At 42.4% G+C, this 14231-nt stretch overlaps 1 protein-coding gene across 2 annotated transcripts in view; it reads left to right on the top strand.

Moving 5' to 3' along the window:
* Positions 1 to 1987: 1987 nt before the first annotated feature.
* Positions 1988 to 14231, top strand: part of GPD2 (glycerol-3-phosphate dehydrogenase 2) — a 139297-nt gene continuing 127053 nt past the window's right edge. Inside the window, exon 1 of one of the 2 annotated variants that reach the window (XM_036092219.2) lies at positions 1988 to 2134. The gene's annotated coding sequence lies outside the window, so the exon portion shown is untranslated. Of the gene's footprint in view, positions 2135 to 2627; positions 2795 to 14231 lie in introns of those variants that run through there. The other variant, XM_036092218.2, reaches the window with a different exon arrangement.

A 14231-nucleotide genomic window follows, 5' to 3' on the forward strand; every position in this document is an offset into this window, starting at 1 on the left:
AAGAAATAGTCAGGGAGCTACTTTAGGTACTCATAAATAGTATCCTAAGTTTTAAAGCATTATGTGTAAGGCTAAAAGGAACATTTTATTTTAATATTGTATCCCTTCTAGAAAATATTGATGGAATAAATAGGGAAGAATTTTTGGTTTTGTAAGTTTCTGTGGGTCTTAAAGAAGAGTATCATAAACCCCTGGATTTTGAAATTATCTAGTGTTTATGTTTAAAAATTAGCAATTTTTTTTTTTACTACTTTTGTCTTGAACAAGTGGATGCCTAAGTTATTCTGAATAATTACAAATTACCATGTTTTATGCAGTAATTGGAAGTAACTTTTATAAAAATTTTCTATTTTTAAATTATTTTTCCAGGCCGCAGTTAAGATGAGATGTATGTATTGAGGTTGGGGAAGTGGAGACAGAGGTGGGTTCCTTAGAAAAAGAAGATCCAGAGTAAACTGTAGGTTCATCATGGTTAAGTTTCTTATCTCTCTTCCCCTAAGCCCTCCCCTACATACTTTTTCCTTCAGTGCCTTTCCTCAATTCCACCAGATATCTAGTGTCCTTCTGCTTTCCTTTGGTTGCTTTGGGCCCCAGTTTTGGCAAATGAAATCATGTCAGATGCTTCTGACTTTTCTCAACTCCTCAAAATTCTATACTTTCTCTCATGTTCTATTCCATTAGGGTCTGACTTGGGTTTAGACCATTATGGATGGTCATAGGTTATTAAGAACTGAATCCCTACTGGCTTGTTAGCTAGCAAGGTGACCAGGATCTGTGGGGAAGATAAACAGTAGACATAGTAGGGTCTGGAACAAATCGTTCACCTAAATGTTCATTTCAAATCAATAAACACTTATCAAACATCTATTATGTTATAGGCACTGTGCCAGGCACCAGAGTACAAAAGTAAATAGGTGGTCCATTTTCCAAGAACTGATCTGTTCTGGGAGAATTAGTGGGAAGGAAATACAGGACTAGCACCTCAATTCAACCAGATTGTTCCTTTTCTGTGTAACATGTTGCTCTTCTAAATAAACGTTTGGGATTTGAAAAAAATGTGAAAGCATTGGTTTATTACAGGGGTTCTCGTTAGAATCAGCTGGGGGAGCTTTTAAACAGTTGTTCAGTAGCTTTAGTGTGCAAGAGAATCCCTGGAAGGGCTTGTTAAATCAGATAGCTAGGCACCAGCTCCAGAGTTTAGGAATCACATAGTTGGGAGTGAAGCCGAGAATTTGTATTTCTAAGTTCTTAGGTGATGCTGCTGGCTCCCTTGGCTACCCTTTGAGAGTCAGTTTTAAAATGTAAGGATCTCCAGGTTCAATCTACAGAGTGGTTCACTTGGTATGGGAGTGGGAACCTGGGATTGATCATTTTTATACCCTCCTTTGCATTCTAATATGAACCCAAGGTTGAGAACCTGGATAGACTGGTTTCCTGAAGTCACTATGAGTTTGGGACCCAATGAATCTACACATTCCTTTATGTCAATTACGATAGTTTTGCCGCATTTAAAGAAATTGATTTAATAAGTAATTGGCTGAAAAAAACCCCACCATTGCGATTTGGGTTCAAACAAATTTGACTGCCTTCCTTTGGAAGGCCTTTCCAACCCTCCCCTGGGTACTTCTCAACACCAAGGTAGAAACCTTACTTGCAAAACTCCCAGACGTTGTGGGAGGAAAGGTCTTAAAGAAATGGGGTCCATTTGAACCCCATCTGCGCCCTCCCTGGGTCCACTTGCGCTGGTCTAGCCACTTGTAGTTCCAAGTGAGCTGGGCATGCTCAGTGGGCAGGGTCGGTTTTAGGTGGGTGCATCTGGGAAGCCTGCTGCTCTCCGGCCCTCCCCCCCCCCAACACCTGTATGAGGCTGGGCCTGAGGAGCCAATGCTCGGCATCCCACCTTCTGGCGTTTGGGCTTGGCCTTGCCTGCGGGTTCCCGCGCTGACATTCAGCGGGCAGGTCAGGAGGCCGAGCGCGCCTCCAAGAGCGCGCGGGAGAGAGCCGGCGCGAGGGCTTTGGGCTCTGACTGCCGGGTCCCAGGGGTCCACCCGTTTCCTAGAAGCGTTTTAGGCCCAGGGAAGCCTTTCTGCTGAGGAGGGGAAGCCAGATTCGGGGGCGGGCGGCGAGAAATCAGGTAAGCGTGCCGGCGGGCCAGTGTCTCCTCTCTCCGGGACAGGTGGCGAGGGCGGCCCGCGCGGGGAGGGCAGAGGCAATCGGACACTTCCCCCACCTTCCCCGGGCCTAGCATAGCCCAGGCTTTCTGGTCTGCCGCGCGGCCGACAAGGAGGGGCGCAGGGCAGGAAACCGCAGCCTGGGGCGAGGGCCATCGCAACGGCGCGCCGCCGCCCCACCCGGCGGGACCCGCGGCCGCGTGTCCCCGTCTGGTCACGTTCACTGGGCGGCGGAGGCCTCGGTCGCTCGCCACCCGCCGGTTCGCGACGCTTCACCCCCTAGCCCCGGCCCGGCTCCCGCCTCCACTTCCGCGTTTCCCCGCTGGGCCGGAGAAGCCTGGGCTGGAGGAATCCGGGCTGGATGCGGCGGCCGCGCCGCCCGGGCCGGCCCCTGGGGAGGGAGGAGGAGCAGGAGGGAGGAGGAAGTCGCCGGAGAGGCGGGGGTGCGGCGGCGCGGGGCGCGTCGGGTTACACTGGCTCGGGCTGCTCGGGAGTGACAGCCTCGCGCGCCTCGCCGCGACGATCAGGGCCGAGTGTCTGGTTCGGGGGGAGGCAGAGACTCCGCCCCGCCCGGAGGAACTGTGTGCTCCTACGCTCCCCTCGCGCGAGAGGATCAATCTCAGGTGTGTGCTTCCTGGAAGACCCCCCCCCTTTCCCCGCCCCCAGGGTCATCGGAGAGAGCGGCCCCTTTCTGACCCGGGTGAGTCCTCTAGGACTCCGGTGTTGGGTGGATGGTGGCGGGATTCTTGGAAAAGATTGAGAATTTCTCCCCAACAACAGAAGGTGGACTCGTTCTCATGCAGGGTTTAGCTCTTTACATTTTGGAGGGCAGTGGGGTGTAAAACATTTTGGGCGAGGGTTGGTATCTAATTGAAAGTTTCCTGCAAACTTTTGGCTTGTGGATGTCGCTGCTCTGATGAGAAGGATTGTTGCTCCCTTCTGAAGAAGCAAGGGAGGGAGAGATTCTAGAACGGGGCTGAGGCTCTCTCTTGAGAACCTTAGGCGCTGGAGTGTGACAGTTCTAGGAGGAAATGGAAAGTGTACACCGATGAACGTAAAGCAGCCTCCTCTCTCCACGTAGTAGCTCCTCTGAGCAAAAATAGATTTGCAGAGTGCTTTGACAGAAAGGTATAGCCCTGTGAATGAAGTGTCGCTGTTACCCCTTGGTCTGGTCTCTAGACTGCCTTCCACATTATGCATAGGAGCATTCACTCCCTAACAGCCTTCCTTGAGAGTTTGCAAGTAATTTACACACACAAATTCTCAGTCGTAGTGACTTGGGCCAACCCACATTACACATCACATTATACATATCACGAGAGAGGCAGCATAGAAATAGCCAACAGTTAATTTAGTGGACTTATAAATAGTCTTGTATAAATAGGTGAGGGAAGGAAGGATAAGTTACATCGCTTGTTGCTTTAAACAAAACCGTTAGAATTTTGCATATGTTTCAAGTTTAAGAGATGTGAAGTTTATTTTTAGACTGTGGAGGATAATGGCAACGGCCACACTGGGGCCAGGCACTTCCTGACTTACTCCCCACTACTGTGGCCTCTGCGTTCTACGGTTCTTGCAAGCTGTCCAGTGAGAGCTGGGTGCCATTGCCCAATGGATACCATGTGCAGCCTGGGGAACTTTATGATGTGGATATTGAAACCCCTTTGTGTTCCTCATAAGGACGTATGTCAAGTTACAATGCTCCCTTGATTTTTAAAAATCAGCTTTTCAAATGAAGCAGCATTACCTTAGTAAAAAATGGATAAAAGATGGAATTTTAGGTTTGACAAACAACATAGGTGGAGCTGTCCATTCTGATTTCTCACACAGTCACTTTGTAAAGAAATTCTGAGCAGCATTAAAGCTCTACTTTCCCCCCCACTCTGATTTTTTTTTTTTAAAGAGAGGGAGGGAGAGAGCAGGGGAGGGGTGGAGGGAGAGGGAAAGAGAATCTTAAGCAGACTCCATGCCCAGCGCGGAGCCGGACACAGGACTGTCTCACAACCCTGAGATCATGATCTGAGCCAAAATCAAGAGTCAGACGCTTAAGCCACTGAGCCACCCAGGCACCCCCCTCTCCTCTGATTTATTAAAAGATGTATTGAGGGCTCAGTAATTGACAAGAGGGTTACAGTTACCAGTTGTCATGGGTTTTACTCCTTCCTCCTTTAGTTCTTGTAACTAATCTCATGAAAGCTATTTAAAAAGATTTGACTATCACTGTAAGTAAATCATTGGCAAACTATTATAACTCTGAAATTATTCTATTGGGCTGTTTTCTGTCTTTCATCACTAGAATGTAAATTCTGTGAAAAGAGTTGGTCTGCTTCACACGCCTTTCTATTTCTAATGCTTAGAGTGGTGACTAGCTTGTAATAGTGCTCAATAAATATTTTCTCAGTGAGTGACTGAACTATGGGACAAACTCTAGCTGAGTGTAGTTGGGGGAAGAAAACAAGACCTTGGCCTTAGGTAACCTATTCAAACTCACTGAGCCTCAACTGTCTCATTGGCAAAATATGGATAATAGTATATGACACAGCACATGTAAAATTGCTAGTGATGTACCTGTTAGGTGGTAGACTTCAAAGTATTAGCTTCCTTCCTTCTTATGTATTTTTCTTTTTATATTCAAAAGGGAAAGATTTGGGCAAAGAATAGATAATTTAGCTCCTGCAGGTTGTGCATGAATTATCCAGGCATTATCCCCTTTACTTTGTGTGTGTGTGATTGAGGGAGAAGGTGGTTAGTGGCAAGCTCTTATTACAGAAGGAAAACATTTTCCAGATGAGTATCTAATTTCTCCTCTTTTTTTTTTTTTTTAAGATTTATTTATTTGACGGAGAGAGACAGAGAGAGCACAAGCACCCAAGCAGGAGGGGCAGAGGGAGAGAGAATCCCAAGCAGACTCCATGCTGAGTGTAGGGCTCATCATGGGGCTGGATCTCATTACCATGAGATCACAACCTGATCCGAAACCAAGAGTCAGACGCTCAACCGACTGTGCCACCCAGGGGCCCCTCTCCTCTTTATTTTTTTTTTAATGTGATGCTGTTTCTGCTTAGGTTTTTCAAAACTTGGGTCATTCTGCTTGTCAACACCAGGACTCAGTAGGTTGTCCTAAGCACAGAAACAACACTTCAGAAAGAGCATTAGATATAAAACACATTTTGGGGTGCCTGCATGGCGCAGTTGGTTATGTGTCCAACTCTTGGTTTCGGCTCAGGTCATGATCTCAGGGTCATGATCTCAGAGTTGTGAGATCGAGCCCCGCGTTGAGTTCTGCACTTGGCCTGGAGTCTGCCCTTCCTGCTTGTGCTCTCTCTCTCTAAAATAAATAAATAAATCTTTTTTCTTTTTTTTTTTTTTTAAAGAAAGAAAGGAAGAAAGAAAGAAAACACATTCAATCTTGAACAACATGGGTTTGAACTGTGTGGGTCCACTTATACATGGAGTTTTTTTCAATAAATACAGTACAGTACTTTATTTTTTTATTTATTTATTTTTTTTAAAGATTTTATTTATTTATTTGACAGAGAGAGACACAGCGAGAGAGGGAACACAAGCAGGGGGAGTGGGAGAGGGAGAAGCAGGCCTCCCGCGGAGCGGGGAGCCCGATGCGGGGCTCGATCCCAGGACCCTGGGATCATGACCTGAGCCGAAGGCAGACGCTTAATGACTGAGCCACCCAGGCGCCCCTACAGTACAGTACTTTAAATGTATTTTCTCTTCCTTATGATTTTCTTAATGTTTTCTTTTCTCTAGCTTACTTTATTATAATATAGTATATAATACATATAACATACAAAATATGTGTCAATCAACTCTATGTTATCAGTAAAGCTTCTGGTCAACAGTAGGATATTAGTAGTTAAGTTTTTGGGGAGTCAAAAGTTATATGTGGATTTTCAACTGTGCAGGGGGTCAGCACCCTTAATCCCTGCATTGTTCAGAAGTCAACTGTAAATTTAACAGTTGGCTTCTTGAATGAAGTTTTCTTTAGGCTTGTGTAGCATTACATGGTAGCAAGTGCTAGAAAAAAGAGAAAGTATGGTTATCTTGCTTTTGAGAGAGTTAGAGTTTGTTTAACAAGGTAAAACAATTAGGGACCAGCATAAGATCTTGCATAATCATATACCCATTGGTAGAATGTTGACATTAACTATGTGGTTATGCTGGGGACATGTTAATATGGGCTCAAATAGTTGAGACAGTTTTGTGGTGAAGAGAATGTCATTTCAGCAGCAGAGAGACCTATAGTTTCCTGAAGATTACAGCGAAGAGAGGTCATGATTATATCAAGAATGTTTGCGATTTTGTATTTCAGTGCATTAAAAAGCCAGCACAATCCTATGCTTTCAAAAATGAACTTTCTGTGGAAAAGTATGAAAAGCCTACAGTAAAATTCTTTATGTGCACCTAAGTATTACTTTTCACTATATCTCTGAAGTTTTAAAGCTCAGGAGTGGTGTTAGAAATTGTAACTCTTCATTTTTGCCACTTTTAACATGTGATACAAAAATGTATCACATGGCCTGCGTGTACTTTATCCAGTTGTGTGTAATGGGATATATTTTTCATTGATATTTCTGGGGAAAATTACTAGTTATTAGGTGTGGGACCCCCACGCCTGGCTAATTTCAGGACTGTTATTTTGGGAGATAGGGAAGGACTGAATGGAACTAAACTGAGAAGATTATTAATGTGTTTCTAGATGCTCATCCAAATACTTAGATAATTCCATCAGGACTCATCACCTCTGAGATAAGAAGAAACCATAGCAATTGTGTCCTAGAGAAAGTCGCTGCTAACGAAGGGTGTGTTGTATATTTCCTTGTTGACGTGATGGGGGAAAGAAATGGAGGAGGGAGAGATGATCAGATTCAACTTCAGTGATAAAGACAAGGGCTAAGGTGGCTGTAAGCCAAGACATCTCCAGCAACTTCAGAGTAGACCTCTTCCTGTATTATCTGACCAAGGATTGGTCTCAGGAACTTTTGAGGAAAAGGAAGCACAGGAGCCGATGGTTTGCATACCTGAGGATGTTTAGGAACCGACTGTGGTCAGAGTTTGTCTGAACTCTGATTTTGTGTCCTGACATGAATGTGACCATCCTTTTTGTTTGTTTGTTTTTTCTTGTTTTCCAGGATTTTCATCTTTTGTTGGAGATTCTTACTGGCTCTTTGTGTTAAATATTTCTTCCTAAATCGTATCTATGCTCTTCTTTCCCATTTTTCAGTTGAAATTTTTATGTTGGTTCTTTCAAAATCAGATTTCTGATTTATGCAGCAGATAAGACAGGGTTTCTGATTTTAATGAGGTCAAGCTGTGGTTTTGTTAGTTCACTAAAATTAGTGGGAAGAAACTAATTAATAGAAAATATTTCCCTCCTAACTAAAAATTTATTGTGACATACGTTTTGACAAAATTTTAAAACATTATTTGGGAATTTTTTTTTAAATTTTTCTGACAAAATGAGATTGTTACTGATTTAGTTTATTTCTTAATAGTGAGATCTGGGACACCTTGGTGGCTCAGTAAGTTAAGTGTGCTACTCTTGGTTGTGGCTCAGGTCATAATCTCGGGGTCTTGGGATAGAGCCCCATGTCGGGCTCTGTGCTCAGTGGGGAGTCTGCTTCTCTCTCTCTCCCTCTGCCCCTCCCCCCACTCATGCGCACTCTCTCTCTCTCACACACACACACTCTTTCTCTCTCTAAAATAAATAAATCTTAAAAAAATTTAAAAATTTAAAAAAATAGCGAGATTTATTAGGGTGCTTTTTAAACAATGACTGTAATTTAGATTTTTCAGGCCTCATATTCTTTAAATAGTGATGGGTCCTCTGTGGAAGCTCATATTTGATTACCCACTTACATCCTACTATAAAAAGGTTTTATAATATAGAGAGGAAAGCAAACCCCACAAACCATAACAGAGAGGTAGTTTTCTGAAAATGAGTTTTCTAGAATTTGCTACTATGAAATGAGATGGCCTCCCAGTATGACTTAGTGACTCATGCTTAGAAAGCTTTATTACTTCCCTTGTATCCAGCAGTGGCCATGAAGACCACATGGTTCTATGCAAGAGGAACGAAAGTTTATGTTCAGAGTACACGTTTTAGGAATATTTTAGTTACGATTTTATACCATTATTATTTCAATAAGGTACAATAAACTTATAAATGTACTTGAAAAGTGATGAAAATAATATAGCTTAGGGTATTAGGTTTTCAAAAGCCGTTTTCCTTTTATTTAAAACTGGATAAAGAGAGGATGTTTGTTTCATTGTGGTCATGTCAAAACTGCTTTGATCATACCACTTTCTGCCCCACTCTTCCGTGGGTTACTCTGACTTATTGGATCAAATTCCAAATATTTGTCTTTGAATTCACAGACCTCTCTAGTCATGCTCCAATATTAAGGTTGTGTCCTCATCTTCCCTGTGATCCAGCCACACTGGACTACTTGGAATTCTCTAAATCTGTCTTATTCCAACTGCTGCCCTTATATGCATGTTCTTCCTTCTACTTCACCTTTTTGAAATCCTATCAATCCTTGAATGTCCTGACCATTGGCTACCAGTTTCATGGTGCTTTTCCTCACTGCTCCAGTCAGAAGTGTTTTGTACATTTCCTAAATCCTTCAACTGCTCTTTTTATGCCACTCTCAAGTCTCTCATTTTCTCTTGTGTAAGCTAATTATTTGAAAACATGTATCATTTCCTTTTCTGCAGATCATGCCAGGCAAGGGCTGGATCTTACACAATTTTATAGATTTCCCATGCCCCGCCCAAATGCCTTGCACGTGGGCAACACCTAGGTAAATAGTTTTTGAATAAATGATTGGCTTATGTAATTCCCTTATCCTTTAGTTACTCAGGAAGCATGTTATAGAAATGGGTTGGGTATGATTGGAGAGCAGATAACAGAGGCAGGTGCATTCCAGCTAATCAGTTGAACTAGATACTTTAAGCTTTCTGTTTTCCAGGCCTCCCCTCTTTCTTTACACATTTGGCACTTTTGATAGCCAAAACCACCGTATTTAGGAGGAGGAAAGGAAATCACTGCGGGTGAAGCAAAGCTATGAAAGCAATCCCTGAAGAAAATGAGTGGAGGAATCTGAAAAGGAGGACGTTATTTAAGTATGCACTGAGGGCTCTCTTCTTTTCACCGATTTCTCCCTTCTCTCCCACCTGCCCACCTAATCCAGTCTCTTAGAAAATAATCTGGAAAATTAACTCATAAAAAGATGATTGATAAAATTAACTTGTCACCTTAAGAGAAGTCTCTGGATTCTGAAGGGACAGAACCTTGACTATCATTTATGTAAGCGAGGAGAAGGAACCTTTGGGGAGCACTGTTTCCCTGAGTGTCCCTGAAGTCACTGTCTAAGCCACTTAAGTGTGGCTTTGGTCAGTATCTGCACCTTTCAGTTTCTTCCTCTGTAAAAGGAGGTAGACTGCATGAATTTTAAGCCCCTAAAAGCGTGACGTATTTTAGTACTCTTGTCTTGCCTAAGGTGAGGCCGGTTTTGGTCAGTGGATTCTGTTCACTGCTGGACCCTTGATCTAACTTTTCCTCTTCCCCAAGTTTGGGATCTCCTTACTCCCAGTCTCTCCAGATATAGCATTCATATGCAGAGGATGCTACATTCTCTGCATCTGCCCCCTGGCTTATGCTCCTAGGATCTGTTACAACAAGTCTATTTTACTTCCTTCTCTCATCATGTTTGCTGGTATTAACCCCTTTCCCTCATCTTAGCACACCATTAAGTAGCTGGGATATTTATCTGAAAAAAATATGGATTCACAGAATTGTAAAATAGGAAAGGGGTTAGAGATCTAACCCAACTCTGTCTTTTTATTATGAATAATAAACAGTAACAACAAGTATCATTTACTGAGCAATCACCATTTCCTAGGCACTGTGCTAAGCACTTGACTTACCTTATTTCATATAGCAGCAGTGAACTGTTATATCAGCGGGGAACCACAATTCCAGAGAACTGAAGTGACTCACTCAAAGCTACATAGTTATTTCCTGGTATGACTGAAACTCCCTTGAACGCTGTGTTAAGAAATAATAGAATCAAGGGATAATCCTTCCCATATTTCTGTAATGTATTTCCTGCTTTTTGCTGCTTTGGATTCCACTGCTAGACTCATTGAACTTTGCCTTTTAACACTTCCACTTCCTAATGTTTTAGTGTGTGGTTTCAGCAGTTTTCACCAGTGATGCTGAAGTTCAGACATCAAATGCATAGCACAGTATGCCTGCCTAAAATAGTATTCCTTTTTATCTGACTCCTAGGAACTCATGACATTGTTAAAATCTTTAGTGTTAATGGATGAGGAAACAACCTGCAACTTGGTGCTAATCTGCTTTTCCCACTCCTGCACCTGCGTTTGTGAATGCTATTGGGAAAATGAACACAATCATGCAAATTGGAGGTCCATACAAATTCATGTTCTCCAGTATCAGCCATGAGGCTGTTCTTTTACCTGTTTTTAGACTGCACCTTTTCCCATTTTCCACCAGAGTTTTACCAACCTTCAGCATTATCTTTGAGCCTTTTACCTGACACGTGCATTTTTTTTTGTGCCAAAGTGCCATGGCATTTCAATACTTTATTAAAAATTAATATAATGTTCAAGAATAAACCTGATTTAAACACATAGAAAATATGAAATGTTATTTGGCCTCATATTAGTCCATTTATTTGGTTATATTTGCCAGATGTTACTAAGCATCAAAGATTTCCAGATTAAAAACCAAGTCCCATTATGTTTCAGTATTTCAAATTATTTTCTTATGTGTATTTCTGCCTGAGTAGGATAAAATAAGATAAAATGCATTTTATAACTCGAGCTGAGCTGATGTGGTTTAAATTTTGTTTGTTTATTTATTTATTTATTTATATTTAAATTCAAGTTAGTTAACATACAGTGTAGTATTGGCTTCAGGAGTAGAATTTAGTGATTCATCACTTACCTATAACACCCAGTTCTCATACCAACAGTGCCCTCCTTGATGCCCACCACCCATTTAGCCCATCCTCCCAACCTCCAGCAACCCTCAGTTTGTTCTCTATAGTTAAGTCCTGTAGTTTGCTTCCCTCTCTGTTTTTATCATATTTTATTTTCCCTTCCCTTCCCCTATGTTCATCTGTTTTGTTTCTTAAATTCCATATGAGTAAAATCATACAGTTTTGTCTTTCTCTGACTGACTTATTTCACTTAGAATAATACCCTCTAGCTCCATCCCTGTCATTGCACATGGCAAGATTTCATTCTTTTTGATTGTTGAGTAACAGTCCCTTGTATATATATACACCATGTTTTCTTTTTTTTTTAAAGATTTTATTTATTTATTTGACGGAGAGATAGAGAGAGAGAGCGCAAGTAGGCAGAGGGGCAGGCAGATGGAGAGGGAGAAGCAGGCTCCCCCCTGAGCAGAGAGCCCAACACAGTGCTCCACCCCAGGACCCTGGGATCATAACCTGAGCCGAAGGTAGCTGCCCAACCGACTGAGCCACCCAGGCACCCCTATATACCACGTTTTCTTTATCCATTCATCAGTCTATGGACATCTGGGCTCTTCCCATAGTTTGGCTATTGTTGATAGTGCTGCTGTAAACATTGGGGGTACTTGTGCCCCTTCAAATCAGCATTTTTGTATTCTTTGGATACATACCTAGTAGTGCAATTGCTGGGTCGTAGGGTAGTTCTATTTTTAACTTTTTGAGGAACTTCCATACTGTTTTCCAGAGTGGCTGCACCAGCTTGCATTCCCACCAACAGTGTAAGAGGGTGTCTCTTTCTCTGAATCCTTGCCAACATCTGTCGTTTCCTGAGTTAATTTTAGCCATTCTGACAGGTGTGAGGTGGTATCTCATCGTGGTTTAGATTTGTATTTCCCTGATGATGAATGAGGTTGTGCATCTTTTCATGTGTCTGTTGGCCATCTGGATGTCTTTGGAAAAGTGTCTATTCATGTCTTCTGCCTATTTCTTAACTGGATTGTTTGTTTATTTGGTATTGAGTTTGATAAGTTCTTTATAGATCTTGGATACTAACCCTTTATCAGATATGTCATTTGCATATATCTTCTCTCATTCCGAAGGTTGCCTTTTAGTTTTGTTGATTGTTTCCTTTGCTGTGCAGAAGCTTTTTATCTTGATGGGGTCCTGACAGTTCATTTTTGCTTTTGTTTCCCTTGCCTCCAGAGACATGTGCATTTCTTTATCAGATGATTGTTAGTGGTTAGGGCAAACTAAACTGTTGGAAGGATCTGAGAGTACATTAAAGCACATACATGATGGATGTTTATTTCTTGATCATCTCATAGTCTTGATTGGTGAATGACTTTCCTCCCCTTGATAAGTTAGACACCCTGGAACCTTTCATTGACTCTGCTGTTCCTTAGGGCTTTGTTTTCAACTTTATCCAGTTAGTGGAAGGAGAAAGAGAAGTATATCCACTTTCTAAACACTTAGTCTTGCAATGAATGTATCACTTCCTCAGACATACCACTGGCTAGAAATCAGGTGCACAACAAAGGGAGATTGGAAAATGTAGTGTAGCTGGGAGCCGAAGAGATTGTGGGTTTTTGGTGAAGCTAGCTGTTCTCGTCACAGTGCTTTGCATCCTATTATACTGAGAAAACAGAGATCAGAGATATCATGTCAACGGGTAATATATTGGTCTCCATCATTAACTACCAAGTTAGAGGTAGAGTTATTCAAAGTTGGTGCTTTCAACAATACTCAGATCCCCCATCCCTTTAGCTACATTTCTCTATGGAATTTCTCCATGTTCATCTGTATTTTAAATATTTACAAGAATGCTCAAGATTCTCCCATCACAGAAACACACAAGACCGAAAACCAAAACAATTCCCTTACCCTGTACTACCTCTAGCTACACACTCATTTTCTCTTCTTTCAAGCTATATTTCCCCAAAGTATATTGTGTATGTTGTTTTTCTGTTTCCTCACTTTCCATTCACTCCACAGCTGTTGCAAATTTGGCTTCTACCTTAGACGAATCTGTTACTGCTGTATGATTATTGGTGTCCCCCTTATTGGTAAATCAGTGGGACCTTATTACTTGAAATGTCTGTGATTCTGCTCATTCCCTCCTTTGTGAAGTTGAACTTTCACTAGGCTAGTATGACCCCTTGTTTTTTCTTTTGGACTTCTCCTTGTGGATCTCTTTGGCAGCTTATTCCCCTTGATATTGGAGTTCCTAGGGCCAGTCCGCTGTCTTCTCACTGTAGAAGCTCTCTGCACCACCGAGTTCATCCATATCCCTGATTTCAGGAATTCCCAAATCAACATCTCCAAGGCTCCCCGGGTGGCTCAGTCGGTTAAGCGTCTGCCTTCGGCTCAGGTCATGATCCCGGGGTCCTGGGATCAAGCCCCGCACTGGGCTCTCCACTCAGTGGGAAGTCTGCTTGTCCCTCTGCTCATGCTCTCTCTTTCTCTCTCAAATAAATAAATAAAATCTTTAAAAAAAAATCAACATCTCCAACCAGACCTCTTCCCTGAATTCAGACTCAGTGGGCATTTCCACTTGGATATCCCACAGTCAAGACAGGACTCATCATCTCCCTCCAGCCTCTTCCTAATGCTCCTCCAATGTTTTTCCTCTCATTGAAATGGCACCACCATCCTTTCTCCCCTCTATATCATCCATTCATTTGTTAAATTTATCATTCACCTAATATATATCAGGCATTTTTCTACAAATTAGGATTACAGTGGTGTACAAAACAGGTACAGTCTCTGGTTTGTAGAGTTTATTTGCGGGGGTGGGGTGGGGAGGGAAAGAAAGGAAATACTAATGATTAAATAAAGAAGAGACATATGAGATGATGAGAGCTATGCGGTTATTTTGAATTTGGATGGTTTGGGAAGGCCTCTCTGAGGAGCTGACATTTGAGCTGGGCCCTGAATGACCTGAAGGAGTTAGCTGTGCAAAGATGAGGAGCAGAGCATTCCAGGCTGAGAAGACAGCTGGTCCCAAAACCCTAATTGCATTCTTGATGAATTTGATGGGCAG

Source organism: Halichoerus grypus, chromosome 4 (genome assembly GCF_964656455.1).
Source record: "Halichoerus grypus chromosome 4, mHalGry1.hap1.1, whole genome shotgun sequence".
Classification (NCBI taxonomy): Eukaryota; Metazoa; Chordata; class Mammalia; order Carnivora; family Phocidae; genus Halichoerus; species Halichoerus grypus.